This window comes from Solanum verrucosum, unplaced genomic scaffold, assembly GCF_900185275.1.
Source record: "Solanum verrucosum unplaced genomic scaffold, falcon-dt-bn FXZP01000038.1, whole genome shotgun sequence".
NCBI lineage: Eukaryota > Viridiplantae > Streptophyta > Magnoliopsida > Solanales > Solanaceae > Solanum > Solanum verrucosum.
Window position 1 is genome coordinate 981,022 of NW_026020564.1, and position 14,168 is coordinate 995,189.

Here is a 14,168-nt window from a genome sequence, read left to right on the forward strand (position 1 = left end):
GAAGTAGTGTATGACCACCTGTTGATAAAGGGAATTATGGAAAGTTACGTGCAATGGATATACCATGGAGAACAATCCCAAATGAGTTATAACGATGAAGTGATTTACAATGAAGATGAAAATGAAGAGCATGACAGTGATGACGAAATTCACACTATGTTAGAAAAGGTTAGTGGAAAATCATTTGTCAATTTTTCGGAGGAGACAACAACCGATAATAATGTGTGTGGTAATATGAGTGAGAAGGAAGCCAAAAGGTTTGACAAATTGCTGGAAGAAGCTAAATGTGAACTATACCCGGAATGTAAGAAATTCTCAAAGCTTTCGTTTCTTGTGAAGTTGCTACACTTGAAAGTATACAATCAATGGAGTAATAAATCGTTTGATATGTTATTGGAGTTACTAAAAGAGGCGTTGCCTACTGGTGAGACACTTCCTAAGTCATATTATGATGCTAAAAACATGTTACAAGGTTTGGGATTAGGATATATTTCGATTAATGCTTGCAAAAATGATTGTGTGTTGTACTGGGCTGAACATAAAGATAGACAAGAGTGCCCACATTATGGTATTTCGAGGTGGAAAATTGATAATGGAAAAGATAAGAAGATTCATCATAAAGTCTTGCGGTATTTTCCATTAAAGCCTAGACTTCAACGATTATTTATGTCTAGTAAAACAAGTGTGGACTTGAGGTGGCACAAAGAAAAACATCTTGATGAGGAAAATGTGTTAAGACATCCCACTGATTCTGAAGCATGGAAAGAGTTTGACAAAAATCATCTGCGGTTTGCACAAGAACCTCGTAATATTAGACTTGGTCTTGCAACTGATGATTTTAACCAATTCGGTAACATGAGCACATCGTATAGTATGTGGCCTGTTATTCTCGCTCCTTATAATCTTCCTCCTTGGAAATGCTTTAAGGACCCATTTATGATGATGTCACTGCTTATTCCCGGTCCTCAAGCACCAGGAAAGGATATTGACGTTTATTTGCGTCCTTTGATAGATGAGCTAAAAGAGTTATGGAGTGATGGTGTAGAGACATTTGATGCATCAACTGGGAAGTGCTTCAAGATGCATGCTGCTGTTTTATGGACTATAAATGACTTTCCAGCTTATGGTAAGTTCTTAAATTACTATTATTTTTTTTGTTGAAAGAGGGTTTATTTATTTATATAATAATAATATGCATCCTTACAAGACCAGTGGCCTGAAGCATTACAATCAAGTCGAGTACTTGCTAAGTTACCAACAAAATTCAAACTATCTGATATTAAAAGAGGCATTTCATGCTTAGCAAAAGTTGCTCCCTCATTGTCAGCAATAACAAAACTAATATCTAAGAATAGTAATAATAGTAAAACAGTAATGGTAAGTATATTGCATAATCTCGGTATTGATCCACTCATTGCGGTAGAGAATCTTATATTTTGAAGGTTCTATGTTATTGTTTAGGTTTTAAACTAGTACTGACATATATTATCTTTTATATGAATTAGGTAATTTATTTGGATGGAGCACTAAGGGATACATGGCATGTCCTACTTGCATTAAGGATACATCTTCAGAAAAGGTAAGAAGTAAAATTTGTTACGTGGGTCATCGTCGGTATCTTGAACCTAGTCACTCGTGGAGAAGAAGCAAGAAATTTAATGGGAAGAAAGAAAAAAGATCGAAACCAAAAGAACTATCAGGAGATGATGTCTTACAACAATTGGATTTACTCAGTACTTATAGAGCAGGAAAACACTCAAATAATAAGAAAAAGAAACGTCTTCCTGAAGAGTTGAATTGGGTTAGGAGAAGTATTTTATTTGAGTTACCATACTGGAAGGGCTTGAAATTGCGGCATAACTTAGATGTTATGCACATAGAAAAAATATTTGTGAGAGTATTTTGGGGACACTATTGGATATTGATGGGAAAACTAAGGACACATATAAAGCAAGACTAGATCTTAAGGATATGAACATAAGAAAAGAACTATGGTTGCAACAGGATGGTTCTAGTTATAAAATGCCAGCTGCTTGTTATAGTATGTCAAAAAAAGAGATAAAAAAAATTTGGGCATTTTTAAAATCAGTTAAGTTTCCTGATGGTTATGCTGCAAATATCTCAGGGTGTGTAAGTGTAGATGATGGTAAGATCACTAAACTCAAAAGTCATGACTATCATGTTTTGTTACAATGAGTACTGCCAATTGCTCTTCGTGGATTTGTAAATAAGGATGTCTCTTTAGCATTAATTGAGTTAGGCCATTTCTTTCAACGATTATGTTGTAAGACATTAAGAAGAGATGACTTAGAACAACTTGAAAGGAATATAATTATTATATTATGTAAGCTTGAGATGATCTTTCCACCTGCTTTTTTTGATGTTATGATACATTTGGCTGTGCATTTGCCACGAGAGGCCATGTATGGGGGACCTGTACAATATCGTTGGATGTACAAAATTTAGAGGTTTTTGTGCAAGCTTAAGCGTTATGTACGAAACAAGGCACAGCCAAAAGGTTCTATTGCAGAAGGGTATATTATTGATGAGTGTTTGACATTTTGCTCTATGTATCTTACTGACATTGAGACAAGATTTAATCGTGAAGATCGGAATGATGATGGATTTAGCAACAATGGTGAACTTGTTCTAGACATATTTTCAAAGAGATTTAGGCCATATAGAGATGGAAAATATGATGTTATACCAAACAAAGATTTTGATATAGCTCGGTGGTATGTGTTGAATAATTGCGAAGAAGCAGAACATTTTCTTCAGTAAGTACTTTTTCTATTTTATATATTTATGTTGACATTTTATTATTTTAATTATTTCTATATATTTTTTTATTAAATGCAGGGAGCATAAAGAAGAGTTGTTGAACCAAGCTGTTGTGAATATAGATGAGAAACACAAAGAACAATTTCATTTATGGTTCAAAAGAAAAGTAAGTGATTTTCAGATAATAATCATGTTGTTGTGTTTAGTTTTTTTTTCTTCTTTAGTAATTGAACGCAACAAGTTTTTCTCATAGATTATGCAGTTATATACTAAAGAAAAGTCAACATCTATCAAGAAATTATATCATTTTGCAATGGGACCTGATGTGCGTGGAAGAACACATACTGGTTGTGGTGTAAATGGTGTTAGGTATCATATTTAACGTCGCGATGAATTACGTAAAAATCAAAATTGTAGTATAGTTGTTGCAGGCTATCATGAAAATGAGGTGATTGACTTTTATGGTATTATAATTGACATCCTTGAGTTAGAGTATGTTGAGGAAAATCGAGTTCTCTTATTCAAATGCAAGTGGTTTGATCTCCGCAAGAAAATAGGGATGCAAAAAGATAAAAAATTTACGAGCATTTGTGTTAAAAGATTTTGGTATGAACGTGATTCTTTTGTACTAGCTACTCAAGCAAAGCAAGTATTTTACATTGATGACCCAAAATTGAGAGAGAATTGGCAAATTGTGCTCAAATTTCAAGATAGACACTTATACAATGTGCCTGAGAAAGAAACTTTGGAGACTGAAAGTGATGAGTTACATATTACAAATGATGAAGTGTATCAAGACATGTCATTGGAAAGTAATTCAATTGTCTGTGATACAGTGGATATGTTGAGTCAACTACATAGAGATGATGTTGATTCAGTTATCTTGGATGCAAATGTAATTGAATTAGAGGCTCAAAAAGAACATGAAGTTCATTATAACGAAGAAAATTCTGACCAAGAGGATGAAACTATAATAGAGTACATCAGTGATCATGAGGAGAATGGAGGTAATAATGGTACTAATGACAATGAAGCTGATACAACAATTGATGGTGATGATATTGGCTTGTGATGTAACCTCATAATAGTAAGGCAATTACATGTTAATAGCTCTTATGCATTATGTATATCATGTTTGAAAACTGTCAAAGTAGCGGTCTTATCACTACAATGAAAATCACTTTTAGTGAAAATTATTTGTCGGTACTTGAAGGTAATAGCCAGTAAAGGTCAAGTAGCTTATAAGTACTTAAAATTTATTATTTTTATCTTTTCTTCATAATTTATTTCGTTCCCTACTTTTCTTTTATGCATTCAAAGGATAATTCCTTTTTTCCTCAAATCAGTTTTTTTACTTTAGAGACAGCCCCCCCCCTCCCACCATCACTAACAGCTTCTGTTTTTTATATTTTCTTGTAGGGATCCATATCTTCAGACTAAATGTATATGAAGGGGATGAAATTACAGGTTTGCCTCTCTTTTTGTAGCTACTTATCTCTAATATAGTGAATCAACTAACAATTCTAGTGTTATGACCTTGTTTAAAATGGTTTTACTGTGTTTAGCTTTTAGTTTCGGGGCTTCCTCATGGATGAACATGTTTTTTTTCTACATGCATTGCCTCTGATTATCAACTTCTTTTGACAAATTGCATATGTTATTATATGCTTTATGTTGAAATCTTTATATCGCCTCATGGATTTCAATTACTCATTTGGAGTTTTATCTTCTTTTTTTTGTTGATATCGTTATATTACTAATATCTTAGTTATAGTGTTGTTTTTACCTAAACTTGTTCTGAAGTGATTCAATATAATTGAGATTATTTTTGAAATTTCATGTGGTTTGAAAATATTAACTAAGCTATGTCAATTATGGTAGTCTGACCCTCTGGAGTTGAATCAAAAACTATTTCTCAATGATATTTTTTGTAGAAATTCAGTCTCTCTCTCTCTCTCTCTCTCACACACACACACACACACATATATATATATATATATTGATTATATATGATTAAATCTCAAACTAGCTGTCTAAATCAGTATACATAGTTATTTACATAGCTTAATCTTAATGTCTAGCTCAATTGATTAAAATAGGAGTTGATTTCCATTGGTAGCTCTAACATTGCAAACTAGTTCCCCGATTGTACTCTCTACATACCTGCTCCTCTTTTTGAAAATCCTCAAGTTCCTCTCTATCCAAATGGCATTAATTGCTTCAGTGAAAACCATTCTAAAAGCTTGACAGTGTGTGATCTCCCTTTTCGATTATGAGTTGCCCAATCTAAATGTAGTTTCCAAGCTTTGGAAGTAACCATTGGTCTTCTAATCCATTGCCCGAGTCTTGACGATATGTTAAGATTATAACTGCATGAGAAGAATAAATGGTCTCTGCTTTCACCGGTGATTCTATAAAGGCCGCACTTTGGCTCCACGTTTATTCTCCATTTGATCAATCTATCAGCTGTTAGCATATTCCCATGAAAGTGTAACCACATGGTAACTTAGCTTTTGGCTTTGCATCATTCTGGAACATCATGCATTTCCACCTTACTGTTTCAGTTATGTTCAGTAGTTGAAAATAGACTAGACCAATAATGTTTGTGCCTCCTCTTCTGGCTACTGGGCCATCTTTGAGCATCTATCTGGTACCAATAACTTGTTTGACCATCTCAATTGCCTATTGAGGGATGGGCATTGTGATGATAACTTGATTTTTGATATATTATAAGTAAACCCATCTAATCTTAGTCGATCATGCTTGTTGGCATAGTCCCAACACTTTGTAGCAATTGCACCCTTATTCCACAATATTAGGCTAGTAAGATTGAGCAAATCACACACCTTAGGTTAGCATACCTTGTATGAAACAAACAAGACTGATTATTGTTACCATTTCTGAAAAGGGTGTTTATTCATTATATTTTATTATTATTATAAAAATATGTAGTTAATTGTTATTACTGATTGAGCTAGTGACTCACTCTCTGCTATATTTTATTACAGAGATCACAAGTGACGTTGATGATGCTTTCTTTAGCTAGAGTGCACGAGTTGACAAATTTTTGGTTAGCGGAAATTGCTTTGTGCGGGCAAGAAGATATTTATTTGATATCGTTCTTTTCTATTTAACTCTTAAAGTCGCTTCATTAGTCAATTCACTATTGTCATACGTATTCTTTTGTCATTATCTACTTGTGACTAGTATTAGACTTCTTTTCGTATTTTGAGATGAATTTAGTATTATTATATTTTGAATAGAATGTTGATGATTATTATGACTTGTTTTTGGCGATATTGGTCGGATATGTTATTGATTTCTAAGACAGGAATATTTTTAGACAAGCCCAAAAACAAGGGAAACTCTGCCCAATTTTATATAAATTATTGTTAAGACTTGCTTTGAATCCTACTCCTTAGTATCGGTTATGGTTCTAAATTTGATAGTCACACAAGTAATTTAGCTAGTGCACAAGAAGATCATTCGCAACTAGTAATCTTATTGAAATTATTAAAGTTTCTTCTAATTTAATTAGATATTACGATAATGTAATTCCGCTTAAACATATTAGAATGATTGAACTGAATGTTGTGTTTAAATTTAGTTGGTAAGGCTAATGATACTACTTTCTAATGATATACTTCTGTTGTTACAACATGTTAATATTTTTTATTGGTAATATGTATTTTTTGGTTTGATTATAAAGTCTACATGTTAATTAGTAGAAAATATCTTAAACTTTAATATTTTCCACATATGAAGTAAAAGAAATATACTAACGAATTGCAGAGAGTTCTGATCGCAATTTTTTTTTTATGATTTAATAATAATAATTGTAACTTTTGTTGCAGAGGTTTTGACTATTGGTATTTTTGAAGAGTAATTTTTTTAACTGATTTAGTCATCAATTTGTTGGGATTAAATTAATTACCGTAAATTAACTATAGTGGTTTATTGCTCACTACAAATTTGTAATATCTTTTTTAGTGCATGATAAAAATTTGTGTTCTCTATCGTATTTTATTGTAATACAACTTAGAAGTGAGCATCTGACTTTTGTTAGCTACAATCGCTCCAATGAATTTTACATTTGTATGAGTACTTGAAAATTTGTTGAGACTCTTGATAGTTTTGGAAGCTTTGTTTGTAATTTTTTTATTCAGACTATTTTAATGATGTTTAGACCATATTTTTTATTATGTGATGTAGTCTATATTGTGTTTGTCTGGAGTATGGTCTAATAAATAATTTCTCTGATTTTTTTGTTTAGTTAAAAATGTGTTTATAATTAGTGATTATATAATTATAACCAAGAATTTTTTTGTAGACAATAATTGCACCATTCAACTATGAAATTTAGGTCATAGCCATTCAAACATATATAATATTTTTTGACAAACATTCATTGTGACTAAATTATAAGTAAATAGAGACAACAATACAAGTTTCACTAATTGTTTGAACTATTATTGACAAAAACTAATATCACAATTGAATACAAAAAGTTGTAGTTAAAGTATACCATGATTAACTACAAATTATACTTTATTTTTACTCTATCAATATATTTTTGCGACAAAGTTTATCATATAAAAAATTTAACAAATTTTAGGACAAAAATGATTCGTCACTAATGTGTCAATATATTTTGTGCGACAAAAGTTTTTTGTATCCAAAAATTAGTTAATTTTAGGACAAAAATGATTCGTCACCAATGCATCAATATATTTTTGCAACAAAAGTTTTTTGTATTCAAAATTTAATTGATTTTAGGACAAAAATGATTTATCACTAATGTATAAATATATGTTTTGTTGACAAAAAATTTTCGTATCCAAAATTTAATTAATTTTAGGATAAAAATGATGCATCACTAATGCATCAATATATTTTTGTGACAAAGGTTATTCGTATTCAAAATTTTACATATTTTAGGACAAAAATGGTTTGTCACTAATGTATCAATGTATGTTTTGTGACAAAAAAAAATTTGTATCCAAAATTTAACAAATTTTAGGACAAAAAATAATTCGTCACTAATGAATCAGTATATTTTTGAGACAAAAGGTTTTCGTATTCAAAATTTAACTAATTTTAGGACAAAAATGATTTGTCACTGATGTATCAATAAATTTTTTTGTGAGAAAAGTTTTTTGTATCTAAAATTTAATTATATTTTGGACAAAAAATGGTTCGTCGCTAATTGGAAGCATCATTCGTGACAAAATAATGTGTCACTGACAACTCTAAATTCGTGGCTAATAGTATTCAATATTTGGCACCAATCCTTTTTTTGGTGGGAAACTTTAAAAGACGAAACTTTGCAACGATTTTCTACATTTCGTCATTAAAAGTATGTGTTTCATGTATTTAAGCACGAAATATAATTTTTGTCACTAAAAGTGAATAATTTGTGACGAATTTCATGTCGTAGCTAATAATTTCGTAGCTATATATCACTTTTGTTGTAGTGTAAAGTGGAGATCTGCTGATGTGTGTGAAGAAATGTGAGAGGTTGGAAGAGGATGCTTAAAGAAGGGTGAGGTATGCATAAGAGCTTTTGTGGAGATGTGATTAAACGAGACATTACACAACTTCAACTACGAGGACATGACATTAGCTAAGAGGATAAGATATCGCAAATTAGGATAAAAGTTAATAGGTAGTGAAGTGTCATCTCGCTCTCCTACAGGGTAGTCTTGGTGGATATAACATTTAGTACTATTCTCGTAGTTTTTTGTTCTTTGATTACTACTATTACTTGTTCTTGTGCTTCGTTTATCATATTTTTCTGGTTTTATGATATGTTTCTCTTTATCTATTATTTGTTATGCCTTATTTTATCTCAGTATTGTTATTTTTCAAACTTCTTTGTTATGTCTTACTTGAGAAGAGGGTATTTCGAAAATAGTCTCTTTATCTCCACAAATAGAAGTAAGATTTGTATACACTTCATCAATTTCAAACTCCATCTATGAAATACACTGATTATGTTGTTATTTTAAATTAATTAATATATGTGCCAAATTCTAATAGGCCACATGAATATTTAAAATTGGAAAAGCCATCAAGTTAAAGATCATTAGTTTGAAGGGTAGTACTCTTGAGCCAAAACGATAAGGTGAGCATGTTTATAGATCAAAAGGCGGAAGGAGAATATTTGTAAACCATTTTTCATATGTTAGAGATACTTTTAGCCCTTTTCTCATAAAAAAAATATGAGGTAAGTTATTCATATATAAAATTAATACGGTGTTTGATTTGCAATTTCAAGTTATGCATGTATTAGTAATCCAAGGATTAGTTATATGAGAACATTTATGTAGTATTTTATGTAGGTATTAATTATGCAAGATTTAGTTATTAATGTATTAGTTATTCTTATGAGAAAATTTATATTATATTATTTTAGGTAGAATTTAGTTATTCATATATTAATTATTTCGTCTTCTATCATACATAAAATAATACATAGATTTTTCATAACTTATACATATATAATTAGTTATAAAAGTTTTTAAATTACAAATCAAATATGATATTAATTTTAAATATAAATCATATTTTATCTTCTAACCAACTACCAAACATATACTTTACTTATGGAAAATTTGATCTTTACTACTTGGTTATACCAACACAAGAATTTAAATATTCAGCACTGAAATTGACAGTCACCTGAACCACTATTCGTTGTAATCCAAATATTAGAAGAACTCTAGAAATTTAAGGATTCTCAGCACATGATTCGTTATATTGTGCAACTAACCCTACAAAACAATTGGGTAAGAAATCAATCTTAGAAGAAACTTAACAGGATCAAACTTGTAATTATTTACTTATTTTGAAAATATATTTTTATCAGGAGTAATTTTAAAAAAAAAAAATACTTTTAGAGAATAGTATTTTCTATTTGAGTTATCAATTTAAAATGCATTTTATATCAATGTTAGAGTAGAATTTGTGCTTGGCTATGATTCAAAAAGTGATTTTGAGAAAAAGTACTACTAAAGAACCATCTTCTTTTTGGTTAGTATTCAAAAGTACTGTATATATTTTTTCTAGAAGCTTGATCAAATATCTTAATTTTTAAAAATACTTATTTATTATTATTAAAAAAAAAACAGTTTGGCCCAATCAAGCTACTTTAATTTGTCCTTTAGAACCAAAATTCAGCAACCTACTCTTTGAGTAACAATGTAGAAAGTCATATCCCATGTTATTTAGGTCAACATTCTTGGTGTGCACCAATAAAATGACTAGGCAACTAGCAAATTGACCAAGTCACGCTCATTTTTTTTTTTTTTTTGGGGTCATCATGATTCATTATATTTTATACTAACTTCCATTATTGGCTCTTCATTCGTAACTTGTATAATATAACTCTATGTCACAAACATCAACCACTTTAGTACTATACCATTTAAACAAATAATAAAACTAATCTACCAACAATACCATAAAAACTAATAGATAAATTCGGATTAAATGTGTTCCTCCACCTTATCCGTTCAAATAAAATAGCCGATCATCGATCATAGAAATAGAAATAGAAATGAAGTATTAATCCTGGTCAACTCGATCTTGAGACGCCCTCTTACACCTCAACACAAATATACAAAGTATGTGTCCGGATGCTTCGAACAATATCAGAAAAATTGAAATAGTTCATCATCACTTAAAAAAAAACATCAAAATTAATAAGTTGTATATAAACATATATCCTTATTCTTACACGTCAAGACAAAGACACAATTTATACATTTCATTTACAAAAATCTAAAGAAATATATATTATTAGAACTAGACTAGCTTAGCTCAATTATCCTTGTCTTTGAGCATTTGTTTAGCAGCTCTAATTTTTCTCTTCTCCTCCAAATGCAATTTGACATAGTAGTTAAGGAAGAAGAAGAGAATAGCACCATTGAGTACTGAATTGAGAACCCAAGCACCAATTCCATTACAACCACCTCTTAAGAAATGAAGCAAAAGTACTCCAATATGACAGATTACATTACAACTCAACAACACAATTTGACAGTGATTCACAAAATGAAAACACTTACTGGGTAATCCAACAGCAGTCCAAAATCTGTAACCATAAACCACTGAGTAAATTGATGTTGTCAAAATTATACCAAGAACTTGAAACGATTGTGAGAATTCAAGCCATAAAAATGACATGAAAATTAGAATTGAGTGATTGAATAGCTGATAGAAGGAGAGTTTACGACGACGTATGATGGTGAAAAACGTACGCAAAGTGTGAAGGAATCGAGATAGGTAGAAAATGTATGACCAGAAAAAAAACCCGACCCGATGGACGAGTACCGATAGGGAAACAGAGCAGCCATTGAAACGGCGTCGTTTTGTACCTACGCCAGAACCAGCGTGTATCACGGATCTCTGCTGCCGCGGAGAGGAGGATTCCGGCGAATATAGTAAACGAGATCAACGCCATGGAAAGAGAGTGAACGGCAGGGATCGGACCGAGAGGAAGAGGACGACGGTGACGGAAGACGACGAGGAGGAAGAGATGGAGGAAAACTGATAAAATAATGTAGGACGATATCGATATGAACAGGAAAACCCACGTGTTGCCCCATGATTGGCTATCAGTCCATCGGAATCCGACGATTGAAGGATGTTCAGAGAGGTAATAACGTAGGGTTTGAATCATCCTACTTTCAGTCATATGGAGAAAAAAACTGATCTAACAACAAAATATCTTCTCTGCCGGGACCGTTGCCAGGGCCGGAATTACGCCGGCGAAGATCAGTATTGTTTTGTTTGATTATAATTAATAACTGAATTGAATTGAATTGAAAAGTTAGATGATGAGATAATAGATGATAGTGGAATAATAAAGGAGGAGGTCAAAATTGGAATAGCGGTGAATGAGCAAAACCCAAGAGCTTTCTGTACCTCTGCTCCTTTACCAAACTCCCTTATTTATATATGATGATATGAACCAGGGATACCATGTACTATTGTAACCTTCAAGACTAATAAGGACAAAATATAGGAATAAGATTTTTTTTTTTTTTATGCATAAAAAACATTATGGTATGTTGGGACTTGGGATGTTGAAAATGGACGGTTTAAATACAAAATAAATGGAGTAGTTTTTTCTTTCTTTTTTTTGGGTGTCGGTTCGGTTCGATTATCGATTTAATTTAAATATTTTTAAATATGCTAAATTAATAAGATGTTTTTTTATCGCTTTTTCGTTTATTGTTTGGTTCTTAATGGTTCGATTTTCGATTTAACCAATAAAAAATTGGTTATAAAATAAATATATGACTTCTCTAACAAATTTGACACGATAAGACAATAATGTAACTTTACAAATGATCATAAAATAAAACAATAATGACTAACATGAAAAGAACTATACAAATGTAACACAAAGAAAATTTAAGAGAAATAAGGTTCTTATTTTATGTTTTGATGTTTTTTTATAATGTGAAGTTGTGAATTTAAAGTAACTGTAAAGTGTGAATTGAAGGCTAAATGACAAAGACAGTAACTCGTAAGATATTGAGATTAATATTTAATATTTATCTACATGTAAAAGTAATAAATTATTATGGTCTTAACTCGGTAAATTACTACAGTCTTAATAAGTTATCGAGGAAGTAATCTATTATTGATAAATCAATAAAAAAAATTATATGAGTTACAGTATTAATTTTAGTTCAATTTTTTTGCAACTCGGATTTCAACATATTAATTTTTGGCTATTACATGAAAAAACTGAGGATATTATGGTGTTCAAAACTTTTTTGCAAACTTAGCTTGCTTAAGAGGACTGTCTTCTTTATATAGCTATTCAGACCTTATCAATAATTCCAAAAAAATACCTATTTTCTACAAATCATATCCTAAATTGAAATGCCATTAAATATGATGGGGCCATTGAACTTTCCAAAGTTGACGCGTATTTACTTAACAATTGTGCTCTAATTTCTTCAATATATTTTCCATTTTCATTTAAATTTGGTGAAGGTAATTATTTATTCATATCCAGATTAATATTAAAGTGTGTGTTATCCTACTCTTATTAACTCCATATACTTTTATTTTCCCTTTGAATCTGATGAATAATAGTACTTATTTATACTCAGGTATATATTAATGTGTGTAAATTAATTATATTTAAGTAATTTTATGAGATAACAATTTATAATACAATATTGCTAGATTATGTATACGATAGAATTTCGCTAAAATTAATATTTTTTTGGGATAATATTACTATCCTAATTAACTCCATATATTTTTCATTTTCCCTTTGAATCTGATGAAGGATATTTACTTATTTTGTACTCAGGAGCCAGGTGTATACTAATGTCTGTAAATTAATTATAGTTAAGTAATTTAATGAGATAATAATTTATAATAGAATATTACTAGATTATGTATAAAATAGAATTTCTCTAAATTAATAAACATTCTGAGATAATATTACTATCCTAATTAACTCCATATATTGTTCGTTTTCCCTTTGAAACTGATGAAGGAAATTTACGTATTTATACTCAGGTGTATCCTAATGTCTGTAAACTAATTATAGTTAAGTAATCTAATGACATTATAATTTATAATAACATATTACTAGATTATGTATAGATAGTAATTATGTTTGCTTAGTTACACGGCCGTCTCGATCATAAGGTCATTGAAACAATCGTTTGGGGACTCAAATTTTTTAGGGTCCCCCAATTTTATATATATCATGTATTGATAAATTTGAAAAGAATTTTTCGGGTAGAAAATATAATAGTAACTATTTACTTTATTTAATGTAGAGGTCGTTGTAATAATTGAGAAATAGATAGTGTTGAGTTAATTGCAGCCTCCTTTAATTTCTTACATAGCTAACTATTTTATTAGCTTATTTATATATTAATGATTATCATGAACCCACACTATTATTCTTACATTTACTTGTTTTTATTATCCTTTATATTTTTATTCTCTCATTATTTAATATTCTAAAGTCTACCAAACGGTCAAACCTTTTTCATTATGCAAAATCTATTATTGTATGTTTATAAAAAGACCAAATTTGTGTTTGGTGTATTCTTCAAATTAAATTTCAAGTACTGCAACAAATCAATACTATTTTAATTTCATTATATTAACTTATAAATTCAACGCAAGTATTTTAATATCATTATTTAAACTTTTTAAATTTTTTAGTCAAATTTTTGTATTCTAACTTTATATTATATTTTTTTTTATTATTTACATTCTTACTTCAAAAGGTTTGTGTACATCCTACATTCTCGAGACTTCACTTGTAGAATTATATTGAGTATGTTATAGTTATTCAATTTATATGTGACAACTATAAAAAAAATAAAAAATAAGGCCTCTCT

At 30.2% G+C, this 14,168-nt stretch overlaps 1 protein-coding gene and 1 pseudogene across 1 annotated transcript in view; one reads left to right on the forward strand and one right to left on the reverse strand.

The window, feature by feature from the left end:
- The window catches only part of LOC125810249 (methyl jasmonate esterase 1-like), a 364,593-nt gene that overhangs the window by 92,754 nt on the left and 257,671 nt on the right, over positions 1–14,168 (forward strand). The gene's annotated exons all lie outside the window — the stretch shown is intronic.
- On the reverse strand, positions 10,553–11,596 carry LOC125810237 (elongation of fatty acids protein 3-like; annotated as a pseudogene).